This window comes from Melanerpes formicivorus, unplaced genomic scaffold (assembly GCF_026170545.1).
Source record: "Melanerpes formicivorus ecotype bairdi unplaced genomic scaffold, bMelFor1.0.p_v2 SCAF_3, whole genome shotgun sequence".
Classification (NCBI taxonomy): Eukaryota; Metazoa; Chordata; class Aves; order Piciformes; family Picidae; genus Melanerpes; species Melanerpes formicivorus.
Window position 1 is genome coordinate 3,660,957 of NW_027142355.1, and position 11,656 is coordinate 3,672,612.

General features: G+C 47.2%; 1 protein-coding gene across 1 annotated transcript in view; it reads right to left on the reverse strand.

Annotated features, from left to right (window-relative positions):
• Positions 1–10,404, reverse strand: part of FAM3C (FAM3 metabolism regulating signaling molecule C) — a 34,264-nt gene extending 23,860 nt beyond the window's left edge. Inside the window, exon 1 of the mRNA XM_068165171.1 lies at positions 10,285–10,404. The gene's annotated coding sequence lies outside the window, so the exon portion shown is untranslated. The remainder of the gene's footprint in view (positions 1–10,284) is intronic.
• Between the last annotated feature and the right edge of the window lie 1,252 nt (positions 10,405–11,656).

Consider the following 11,656-nt stretch of genomic DNA (forward strand, 5'->3'; position numbering starts at 1 on the left):
CTGTGGATGTGGTTTACCTGGACTTCAGGCAAGGCCTTTGACACCATCCCCCACAGCAAACTGCTGGCTAAGCTGTAAGCTCGAGGCTTGGACTGCAACACTCTGTGATGGGTTAGGAACTGGCTGGAGGGCCGAGCCCAGAGAGTGGTGGTGAATGGTGCCACATCCAGCTGGCGGCCAGTCATCAGTGGCGTCCCCCAGGGATCAGTGCTGGGCCCTGTCCTCTTTAACATCTTCATTGATGATCTGGATGAGGGGATGGAGTCAGTCATCAGCAAATTTGAAGATGACACCAAGTTAGGAGCAGATGTTGGTCAGTTGGAGGGTAGAAGGGCTCTCCAGAGGGACCTCGACCGACTGGACAGATGGGCGGAGTCCAATGGGATGGCTTTCAACAAGTCCAAGTGCTGAGTGCTGCACTTTGGCTACGGCAACCCCATGCAGAGCTACAGGCTGGGGTCAGAGTGGCTGGAGAGCTGCCAAATAGAGAGGGACCTGGGGGTGCTGATTGACAGCCGCCTAAACATGAGCCAGCAGTGTGCCCAGGTGGTCAAGAAGGCCAATGGCATCCTGGCCTGCATCAGGAATAGTGTGGCCAGCAGGATCAGGGAAGTCATTGTTCCCCTGTACTCTGCATTGGTTAGGCCACACCTTGAGTCCTGTGTCCAGTTCTGGGCTCCTCAGTTTAGGAGGGACATTGAGACACCTGAATTTGTCCAGAGAAGTGCAACAAGGCTGGTGAGAGGCCTTGAGCACAAGCCCTGTGAGGAGAGGCTGAGGGAGCTGGGATTGTTTAACCTGGAGAAGAGGAGGCTCAGGGGTGACCTTAAAGGTGGTTGTAGCCAGGAAGGGGTTGGTCTCTTCTCCCAGGCAACCAGCACCAGAACAAGGGGACACAGTCTCAAGCTGTGCCAGGGGAAGTTTAGGCTCGAGGTGAGAAGAATGTTCTTCACTGAGTTGTTAGCCATTGGAATGTGCTGCCCAGGGAGATGGTGGAGTCACCATCCCTGGAGGTGTTGAAGAGGGGACTGGATGTGGCACTTGGTGCCATGGTCTAGTCATGACGTCTGTGGTGACACGTTGGACTCGATGATCTTTGAGGTCTCTTCCAACCTTAGTGATACTGCGAACACAGAAAAGTTCTCCTGACTCTAAGACACTCAAGATAAAAGTACTACTGCATTCTTCTCTCTGAGAATGAAACTCAATCTACATTCCCTTTGCATTGAACAATACCAACCCCAAAAGTTAACAAGTAGAACTGGACACTGCTATTGTACCTATTAAAGAGAATCTAAATCCTGTATTTTATAGGACAGGGATAAAATCACAGAGAAATTAAGATAAAATTCTCAAGCACAACTTGTTGAACCTCACTCACCCTCTTGCTTTCAAACTTCACCACAATGTATCAATCTCAACAGGGATTTAAGAGAGTGAGGCCCAACATTTTCTTCTGTCAAATGAACAAGCTCTTCCATAGCTGAAGCACTGCTGCAACTACCACCTGCTCAAAAGTCCAACCCCACTGATTTGGTTTCTGTTATGTTTTTTCAAGAAACAAGTTACCACCTCAGTTTTGTAAGACAGCAGAGTCTGTTCAGCCTTTCCACACAGGAAGAAGGAAATAAACCTTTGCAATGCATTTATCTGCAAGATCACCAGGTCTCATTCAGAACAAGGCATTGCCAGAATCCAGTCGACATTTCAAATGTAGAGTAACTTTCTCATCTTTGTATCAATAAAATAATACCAAGCCCGTTATCAGAATAACCCATCACTACCAGGTATCCTATCCTGCCCCATAAATTCTCAGTAGAACTGCCATACAAAAAGGTTGTGGATCCAAACAACAATTAACAAACATACAATTGATCCAACCACACACAGCCACTATGCAGGTATTTGAGGCTAGGGTTACAGGGCAACACTTCACACTGGGGCCCATTTTAAATAAAGTTATCAAGCAAACAAGCAGAACAGGAAAGAAGCATTACAAAGATTTCTTCTATAGGTCCATGTTTACTGTAGGAAGACCAATCTGTTCCTCTGCACTATTGTACCCCCTACGTAGAGCCAGACTCCAGATAGTAGCTTTAAGGTATCAGAATGAGATCATCACCTTATGAGTGACAATTAATTTACTGCACAGATCACCACATCAACCTCATCACAGAGCTGCACACCAAGACCAACACGGCATCACATGGAGCTCCTATACATTTGCAAGGCAGAGAGGATCAAGAGTACCAGTGGCAGCAAGGGACATCACCACATGCTGCTAACAAAACAAAACAAAATTATTATGACACTACTAAGTATTTAAGCTTCTTTAACATGCTCATGCTTTAGCACGATTTTAGTTGAGCTCGAGGTGACATAGGTGACATTGTAGTGGGTGTCCAGAACAGGCCACTTGATCAAAAAGATGTCAATGAGGCTTTCTACAGACAGCTGCCTCTCAAATACAGTGTTCAGTTCTGGGCTCCCCAGGTCAAGGAGGACAGGGAACTACTGGAGAGAGTCCAAAGAAGGGCCCCCATAATGTCTTCAGCCTGGAGAAGGTAAGACTGAGAGGGGATCTTACCAATGCTCCCTGGAGGTGCTCAAGAGGGGATTTGACGTGAAGGGAGGTTGTAGCCAGGAAGGGGTTGGTCTCTTCTCCCATTCAACCAGCACCAGAACAAGGGGACACAGTCTCAAGCTGTGCCAGGGGAAGTTTAGGCTTAAGGTGAGGAGAAAGTTCTTCCCTGAGAGAGTCATTTGTCATTGGAATGTGCTGCCCAGGAAGGTGGCAGAGTCACCATCCCTGGAGGTGTTGAAGAGGGGATTGGACGTGGCACTTGGTGCCATGGTCTAGTCATGAGGTCTGTGGTGACAGGTTGGACTTGATGATCTTTGAGGTCTCCTCCAACCTTGGTATTTAAATATCTAAGAATGGAGACCAAGAGAATGGGACTAGGCTTTTTTCAGTGGTGCCCAATGCTGGGACCAGGGGCAATGAGCACAAGCAAAATCACAGGGGCTCCCAAATGAACTTAAGTAAAAACTTTACCACTTTGCTTTGGTGAAGCACTAGAGGTTGTGGAGTCTTCTCTGGAGACTTTCAAAATCCACTGGGACAAATTCCTGTGCAACCAAACTAGATGAACCTGCTTTATTTAGTAGGGGAGTAGGATTAGATGATCTCAGGAGGTCCCCTCCAAGGACCCCTACCATGCTGTGATTCTTTGATGTTGGAGAGAACTTTTAACCTGATCTCCCTAGGAAGCTGCAGTGTGCTTTTCGGGAAAGCACTCCCTGGTGACAAGCCCTGCACAGAGCACTGCTGATGTGTCTTCATCATTTTGCTCTAAGGGATACAGAAATTGAGTCTCTTCTTACCTCCCCTGTGATAGAGCACATCAGCAGGGCTTTGTCTCTTTGCAGGACATAAAGCATTGCAACAGAGAAAGCACTGCATCGGCTCTGGGGAGAAGGTGTAGCAGCAGCACAGCACACCCATATAGGCCCTGTTAATGCCTACAGGACACTGCAGAGTGAGATCATATTGCAGGTATGAGACTACTGTTAGGGACTAACAACTTCCATGATGCATTCAGAGTCATGGTGCTCCAGTGGCATAGGCAAGTCATTGCTACTGGTCCAAATTAGCACTGGACTGGCCATCATTTGTGAATGATGAGGTGGAAGATGTTTACAAATGAAGAGGAAAGGAGTCCCTCGGGAGGCAGTCCTGAGGGGCAAGAGTCCAAGAAGGCAATCTTATAGGCACAGGAGCAGACCATCCGGGTGTGCTGAAAGATGAGCAGCAGGGAAGACAACCAGCCTGGCTGAACAGAGAGCTTTGGCTGGGACTTGGGAGAAAAAGGAGAGTTGATGACCTTTGGGAGAAAAGAAGCAGGCCAACCCAGGTATGTGAGATTTTGCACAGACAATTAGAAGGGCTAAAATCCTTAAAATTCAATCTGACAATAAAAATGTTTCTAGGAACAGAACAAGGGCTAAGGAGACTATCTGTCCTTTACTGGATGTAAAACATGGTGATAAAGGACAAGGAAAAGGCTGAGGTACTTAATACCTTCTTTGCCTCAGTATTTCACAGTAAGATCAGTTGTTCCAAGTGCCCCAGCCCCCTGAACTAGAAGACAGGGAGCAGAATGAAGCCCACATAATCCAAGAGGAAATAGCTGGTGACTTACTACACCTCCTCAATGCATGCAAGTCTATGGGGCCAGATGGGATCTACTCAAGGGTACTAAGGGAGTTGGTGGAAGCGCTCACCAAGTCACTTCCCATCATTTACCAGCAGTCCTGGCTAAACAGGGAGGTCACAGGACTGGAAGCTAGCAAACGTGACACCCATCTGCAAGAAGGGCCAAAAGGAAGACACAGGGAACTACAGGCCTGTCAGTCTGACCTCTGTCAGGGGAAGTTATGAAGTAGATCATGTCGTGTGCCACATGGCACATACAGGACAGCCAAATGATCAGGCCCAGTCAGCTTGGGTTTTATGCAATGCAAGTCAAGCTTGACCAGCCTGATCTCATTCTATGACAAGATGACCCACATAGTAGATGGGGAAAAGTTTATGGATATTATCTACCTTTGACACCATTTCCCACAATCAGCTCTGCTTAGTACCTTTACCAATGGTCTGGACAAAGAGATTGAGTGCACCTTCAATAAGTTTGCAGATGACACCAAGTTGGGCAGGAGTTCTGGTTTACTTGAGGATAGGGGGGCTCTACAGAGGGACCTGGACACATTGGATCAATAGGCTGAGGCCAGTTTTATGAGGTTTAGTAAGGCCAGTCAATGGGTCCTGAGCCTGCATCACAACAACAACATGCAGCACAAGAAGACCAGGAAAGAGTGGATGGAGAATTGCCCTGCAGAAAAGCACATGGAGGTGTTAAATCAACAGCTGGCTGAATGTGAACCAGCAGTGTGTCCAGGTGGCAAAAAAGGGCAAGAGCCATCCTGGCCTGTATCAGGAATGGCGTGGCCAGCAGGACTAGGGAAGTGATTATTCCCCTGTACACAGCCCTGGTGAGGTTAGGCTTGAGTACTGTGTCCCATTTTGGGCCCTCGCAACAAGACAGACACTGAGTTGCTGGAGAGTGTCCAGAGAAGGGCAACAAAGCTAATAGTGTGTTTGGATAACGAGTATTAAAAGGAGTGGCTGTAGGAACTGGGGTGCTTTAGCCTGGACAAGAGGATAAGCTCTCTCAGGGGAGAGCTTACTGCTCTCTACAAGTACCTGAAAGGAGGCTGTAGAAAATGGGGGTCTGTCTCTCCTCCCAACTAACAAACGACAAGTTGATAGTAATTGGCCTCAAGCTGAGCCATGAGAGGTTTACACTGGACATTGCAAAACAAAAAAAAAAAACCTCACTGAAAAAATTGTGAAGCCCTGGAACAGGCTGTACACGGAGGTGGTTGAGTCACCATCCCCAGAGGCGTATGAAGGATGTGGCACTTAAGGACACAATTTAGTGGTGGACTTGGCAGTGCTAGGTTAACAGTTGGACTTGAGCTTAAAGGTCTTCTCCAATCTATACAATCCCATGATTGCGTAATGAAGTTGGTCCGTCACATGATCCTGAACAGCTCTAAAGTGATTCATCTCCTCCTGCTCAAAACACAGAGACAGCAAGAAAACTGCAGTCTCTAGAGCACAAAAGGCTCAGAGCAAAGATCTATAGCCTACCTCCTGGCTGGATGTTACCTACCAGCAACCAGTACCAAACATGTAAGCTGTATCAGAGAAGAATTAATTTCACAGCAAATAAAAATTCCAGGGGCAATGTATTCTTTTTATATTTTTATGCACATATACACACTTTGTGTACTTTGATATTTAGTTAACAGTTGGTACCCACCCCACTAACTAAAATTCAACATAGCCATCTTTGACTCAAACTAAAATCTAAGAATTCTCATATGTGGGAAAAAATATACTTATGTAGGATAGTAAATAACTGCATGTCATCATGGATGGAGAAATCTGCCAGATTAAGTAAATGCAAACTAATTTGAGGAACAGCATCCCTCAGTGACAGAAGGGTGCTTATCACAGTGACCTTACCACTGAGAATCCATACACTGCTGACATGAAGATGCTAACATGCCATCACTATACTGTAACAGTGCCTGATGCCATGCCTCTCTGGATCGCTGTGAGCATCGCAGAGCACTGGAACAAGCTCTCCTGAGAGGCTGTGGGGTCTCCTTCTCTGCTGGCTTTCAAGATGCATCTGGATGCATTCCTGTGCGACCTGTGCTAGCTTATATGGTCCTGCTCTGGCAGGGGGGTTGGACTTGACCTTCTGGAGGTCTCTTCCAACCCCTACCATCCTGTTACCATGTTGTTCTAAGAAATTAATTATTACATAAATTCCCAAAATAAACTTCTGCCTGAACTGGCTCGAACACAGCCACAAATTCATTCAGGTGTCACTGACGCTCAGCTGACCAGCAAGCAGACAAACAGCCATAGCAGTTACCTCAACCACTTTACCTGGCATGGGCAAGAATATCCAGGCTGATCCAAAAGTAGAAATAAGCATCTGGGAGAAGGTCAGCAGCATTCTAGCAGCTATTTTATACCAGCTTAAGTGTCTGTGAAATAACGATACTGAGAGCAGAGAAGTCTTTGCTATTAGTTTACTTTTTTCCTCAGATAAAAGAAAAACAGAGAAAGAGAAAAGGGAAAGAAGCCAGTCAGAAGTCTTCTTTCACAAAAAGAATGCAAGCCTTACAAATAAAGGGGAGACTGTAATCTATTTTGAAGTTAATTAAGACATTAACTGGACTCCCATGAGAACTACCATGCTTTTATACATAGAAACACGTTGTGCAACTTTCTGCCATTAATATTCACTCAACAGCAGTGCACATGAAATGCAGGGTAGAGTTTACTCCAGCAGCTCTTCCTGTCCTGATGGTTTTTCTCTCCCACAAACTCTCTTCCATCTCCTCCAGCACTAAGCTCCAAGAAGAGCTGGGAAAAGTGAGGTTGCAGCGCTGTATCTGGGGAGCAAAAATAGTTAACTTTGTCCAAAAGAGTAACCATTGATAATGCCCTGTGAAAACTTAAGTGGATTTCAGGAAACCTAAGTAAAACACATATTTAATATTGTCATCAATGACTTGGATTCCTGAATAGAGCTTTTCAAATTTGTGGATAACATCAAGATGCACAGAGATGCAAAAAAATTACAGGGGAGAAGCAGAACTACAAATTATCTGGAACAATATTTAAGGACAACAAAATAATCCTAAAATCACCTCAGGATGGATATATCATTTAAGAAAAAAAAATGATTCATGGTTATTATACACAGCATTTTAGATGATGATGTAGGAAGCCAGAAGCACCCATAGGTTATAAAGATCCATCAGACTTGAAAATTCTGGCACTAAGAAATGAAGTTTCAAGCAACAGTACCAGTTTGAAGCTACTTCCTCATCAACACACTTGTTTTCTCATGTTGCCCTGGATAACACTAGAAGCATGAAAATTCATGAGTCAGGTGAGCCCACCTGCTAGGTTGGCTCCAGTCCACTCGCTGTTTCTTCAGCCCAGGCCACGTAGCTTTCCTTAGTGAGCAAAATTAACTCAGTAAAAGATGATTTTTAATATAATTCCTGCCAGATTAGCGGACAACTTTTAGAAGCTTTTGGGAAGCAAAGAGCAGCAGCTTTGGGATGCTGGATTTGTTCAGTTATCTCATGAAGTCTTATTGCAAGACTAAGATTTCTGATACTTATTGCAGGATCACATTTTTCCTGAAGTGATCCTGAAAATTTGTGGACAAACTTGGTTTCAGACTAATGTAAGATTTCCCAGAAGGATCATTCTAAACTGTGAAACAATGATAGTAATTCCAGTGCTGTTGACAGTAAAATGATTGTCACAAGACTGCACACACAGGTTTACAATAATTATGCTTTAAACGTACAATTTCTCAGGAGATTTTTATGCAAAACTCAAAACCTGAATTACAGCTCACAGAGATGCTGATTGGTGATATGAGTAGTAAGACTTGCAGCCCTCACACTCACGTATCAGCCTTCTGACTTCACTAGGGTTGCAGGTTTAAAAACCAGATTCTGAGTAACAACTTCCCTTTGAACAGAAGCATAGAATTACTCTGGTTAGAAAATATCTCCAAGATCACCGAGTCCCATCATCAGCCTACCACCACCACAGGCACTAAACCATGTCCCAAAATGCCATGTCAACACATCTCTTGAACACCTCCAGGGACAGTGACTCCACCACCTCCCTGGGCAGTGTATTCCAATGCCTGACCACTCTTTTCTGTAAATATTTTTTTCCTAATATCCAACCTAAACCTCCCCTGGCACAGTTTCAGGCCATTTACTCTTGTCCTATCACCTGATACTAGGGAGAAGAGACTGACCCTCACCTCACTACAACCTCCTTTCCAGAGGTTCCGGATTTACATCTTAAGGAACAAGTTCTCCCTGTCTGCTGAGGATTCATTTTATGAACACCTAATCTTAAATCTACAAAATAGTCTGTAAAGCAAACTGGCATTTCTGCAGCTTGCACAGAATCGAGCCTTCTTACTACCTTAAAAAAAAAACCACCACAAAGCCTTCCTGCACAATATGCTAGTATTTCAAAATTCAGTTTTTAAATATTGGCTTGCCAAAGCTCCTCTGAATTCTCAAACTCTGTCTACATTATCACATGTAATACTCATTACACGTAAAGCTCATATGCCCAAAGCACTTGGGCTGCACCTAGACTAGGCAATAACTTGTAGGCAACGTGAGGCAGCTTTGGAATCACCCACAGCACTCTAACTAGCTGAAGTGTTAAGTACTGTTGGAAAGAGATAAAGGCCATGGCCTGCAAGGACAAGATGCCACCTCCTCTCGAAGCGATTAGATATTATTACCCAATAATACCACGCTATTAACTTGTGAAGAGCCTACCTGCAGGTTTAAAGCAAGTTACAAAACTCGTTTTCTTGTTTTGCCACACAGAAAACAATGCAAATGAACAGTTGAAAAAGTTTTCCTCCTACTTGAAAGACTCTCGGGGGGGGGGGGGGGGGGTGGGGGAGGAATATGTGCTAATGAAGACAGTCATATCTTGATTTGTTTCACAGGCTTGGGAAAAGAAAAAAAAAAAGGAAGCAAAACCGACCCAACAAACTGTTGTATACAGTCATTACCCAGGCATTTCTAGTTTTCTGGTTTTCGTTGTGTGTTTTGGGTTTGTTGTTTTTTGCTACAAAGAATATCTGGTATATGCTGAAATCTTTACAAAAGTTTGGAGTCATGACGTTATCTTTTAACGGTGAGAAAATGGAAAGCTAGGCGAGTTACACAGAGCCTCGGCAGCTCAGGTGAAGACGCAGCTTCAGATATGGTAGCACTCTCCTACCCCCCACCCCCAAAAACAAAAGTGCATAATTCCTATATTTGCTGCTACTTCAGCAACTCAGAGGCGAGAAACCCGACACATCCGACAAGGATCTCTGCAAACCTGGATGCGCTGCGCATTCCCCTTCCTTATCAGTTCACAAGTCTTCTCTGGAACAGCGTATTTAGCATTTTAGTTTAGCAAGAGTTGAGCCTCATAAACCACAGGCCAGCAGAGCCCATGGTCCGGCACTCATCAGAGAATAACAACACCGAACAGCAGCACTATTTAACATTTAGCTTCCACTGCGCTATTATTTTTTTTCAGCACGGAAGGCTGCGTACGCTGCAAGCACTTCTTTAGCTGGACCGAGGCATCCAGCTTCGCCGACAGCCACCTCCATACGGCGCTTCCTCCTCCTCGCCTCCGGCGCCGCCAGCACCGAGGGCTCGCACCGGCACAGGGCGGAGAGCAGCTGCTGCCGCTGCCTCAGGTTGGCTGTAAGCCGACGGAGAAGAAGAAAGGCACGGGAAAGAGGAGAGACTCCGGTCCGCTCGCTTCCCAGCTGGTTGCTCCGACAGGCCCCCGGGGACAGGGGTGTCGCCCGGCTCTGACCGGCGCCCAGGTCCCGGTTCGCCTCACCCCTCCCGGTGGCAACTCCCGGGCGGGAGGGGACAGGGGAACGGCCAAGTGGACCCGGGAAGTTGCACAGTGCGGGGAAACCGGCGAGCGGAGGCAAGGGCAGGCGGCCAGCACCACCCTGACGCGGCTGCCCCGCGCAGAGCAGAGCGATGCGCGCCCGGGTGGCAGGAGCCGCCCCAGTGAGAGCACGGGCACCTGCTTCCCTGCACAGCCCCGCAGAGAACGCGAGCACTTACCTGGGCTGTGCGGGCACGGCCACGTCGCGCGTTGCACCCGCGTCCACTCAGCGGCCGCGCCGCGCAAGCTGCCCGCCAGCGACGGAGCAGGAAGCGGAGGGGGACTACCACCGTTGAGGCTAACAGATGAGCGAAGGCCACACGCCCGCCCCCTATCGGTGGCGGACTGGGCCCGCGGAGGCACCGCCCCACTGCCTCTCCCCCGCCCACCCTCGGCGTCCCCGCGTTCCTATGCTTCCGCCCACGCCTGCATTTCTCCGCAGTAGTAGAGGTCGCGGCCGTGAGGGGCGGGCTAGGTGCTCGCGAGTCGGGGCATGTATGAAAGCTCTGGGCCAGACACCTTCCCGCTGCTACTAGGGTGTTTGTACGTGCTCCCTCCATCGCCTGGCCTGGGCGAACGACCAGCGCCTCGTAGGCGCGCGACTCGGTCCTTGCAGCGACCCCGGGGGTCGCCGGTAGTCGCTGACGTTTCGAGGGGCTACGAAGTCCGCCCGTCCCTGCACCTGCCACGTGCCTCCGGGCCGTACTCTGGGCACAGTGAAGAGACTGAGCAGAGACCAAGCCAAGCTGGCGTGGTGCAGGCGCTTCCCGTGGGAACAGCTGTCAGGGCTACACAATTTTGGATAACGTAATGACTGCTGGCAGTGAAAAAATCCCTTACGTGAGCGTGCAGAGACACAGCCACGTACCCACAGGTGAACTAGCGAGGGTTGCCAGGTGTGCCCAAAAGTCAGCCTGGTGCTTAGGGAGGGACTGGTTTATGGTAATTTACTTTTTGAAAAGAGTTTTATGTTTTCCCCCGAACACACGGGAAGTTACCTTCTGTTACTGAACAGAAAAGGCATTTTGTGCTGAAAAAAACTCCAATAAACACAACTTTTTACATCAAATTGACAAGTAGAACAGAGCTGATCTGTGTTACTGTATAAGAAGAAAAGGTAATCCCTTTCTTCGTTCTTGGCTGTGCTGTGTGGCTGCTTGTTCTTTTTCTACCTTCATTTTTGGCCCCAGTGTTTCTCTAATCCTTTTGTGAGTTGACATAGGCAGGGAGAGAAGATGGAAGGTCACCATTTAATTGCATGGGAGAAGAGTCCTGGTGGCCTGACTCCATCAACTGGACTATTGCTGGGACTGGTGCAAGAAAGTGCTGTGGTACCAGCTGGCCAGCCACATTCAGTCTGTTCCATGACTGTCAAAACAACATCAGTGTGGCACTTCTCTTAGGAGAGAGCAAAGCCACAGATGAAATACAGGGCACAGGGCACAGTGCACATCATCAAAGCCAGCCAGAGATAAAGAAGTTTCCGTGTCTTCTTTTAACCACATCTAGTCAACACATCTTTCTTTTTATGAGTTTAAAAGACTATGCTTT